This window comes from Crocodylus porosus, unplaced genomic scaffold, assembly GCF_001723895.1.
Source record: "Crocodylus porosus isolate Cpor-Errol unplaced genomic scaffold, CroPor_comp1, whole genome shotgun sequence".
In the NCBI taxonomy this organism is placed as follows: Eukaryota; Metazoa; Chordata; order Crocodylia; family Crocodylidae; genus Crocodylus; species Crocodylus porosus.
Window position 1 is genome coordinate 29,024,051 of NW_017728906.1, and position 1,490 is coordinate 29,025,540.

Sequence of the window (1,490 nt, forward strand, 5' to 3'; positions counted from 1 at the left end):
TTGGTTCTCTGAGTGAGTTAGTCTGCTTTTCTGAAATCCTTCCTCTGCTGTTCTCCTTCCTTCCTTTCTTCAGGATCCTGAACTCAGTCATTATGTGGTCACTGCTGTCCAACTTGCCATCCACTTCTATATTTTGTACCAATTCTTCCCTGTTTGTGAATGGCAGGTCAAGAAAAGCATGGCCTCTAGTTGGTCTCTCCAACACTTGCACTCGGAAGGTGGACCCAACCAACTCCAAAAACTTCCTAGATTGCCTGATATTCAGTCACTGCTGTATTGTCCCACCATCAACATATTCCCCCCCCCCGAAGATATAAGGGTGATTGAAGTCCCCCATGAGAACCAGAAAACATTCCCCTTAAATGTTTAATAGATAAGCTCTGTTTGGCCTGCAATAAGCATAGTTTTTGAAGCATGCAAGGTTTTGTGGGAAATATGATAGTCTGGTGAAAAATGTCTTTTATGAACTACTTTGAACGTAATTCATAATCAATTTGTGGGCATATATTCAAAATGAAAATTATTCAAATTCTTAGGAATGATTAAGAAGGAAATTATGTCTGCTTTGACAGCTGCCAAGCACTATTCTATTATGTTTAACTGCACCTAAGACACTAGCAAATGAAAATGGATGACAATAATTATTAATTTGTTTCCTCAAAAGAAGTGACTGAGATGAGAAAGGTACCATTTCAATTAAAGAACATTTCATTAGATTTTTTTGAATGTTTCAGTTATTATTGATACTGGAATGACAGACCTACTGTTTGAAGAGTTAGAAAAACCTTTGAAAATCTCTCTCAGAAGTCTGAAGCTTGATTGTACACAATGGTGCAGATGTTAAAGGCAGATGTAATGGAGTTCAGAATGAACTTTTTATCTCATACTCTACATATTATTTTAATTTCGTATTTTATAATGCTTCAAGTTGTTATGCTCATGTGGTGGCATCTTTTATACGATTTACATTTTCCTGTGTTTTCAGTAAAGAACCAAGTTGTAATGTACCAACATGTGACAAAACTATTTTCAAAACCCTTAAATGAAACAAGATAGAAAAAAGTAATAGGATGTATGCATTTCAGTACTAATTTTTAAAAGCCTATGATGTTTTAATTTCAATTGTCTATAGTTCAAACCTAAAAGGGGGCTTAATTACAAAACCCGAAAGAAACCTGAACTAATCCAGAAAATAATTTATATAGTCATTCTTGCCCCCATTTTTTCTATTAGGGCCAGAGCTAGACTCACAGTATCAAAGCAGGCTCCTCATTGCCTAACCCATTGCTGCCCCATAACACTTGCCCGCCACATGACACTCCTATTGCCTCCCCCATTGTCTGTCCCCCTACCACCTGCTTTGTTACTGCCCCCCTCATCACCTCTTCCTCCACTACCTGTAGTTCTGTGGAGGGAAGAATTTAAGATGATCCTCCAATAATCAGATTCCATAACTGGAAAATTATAAAATATATATATATATATATATA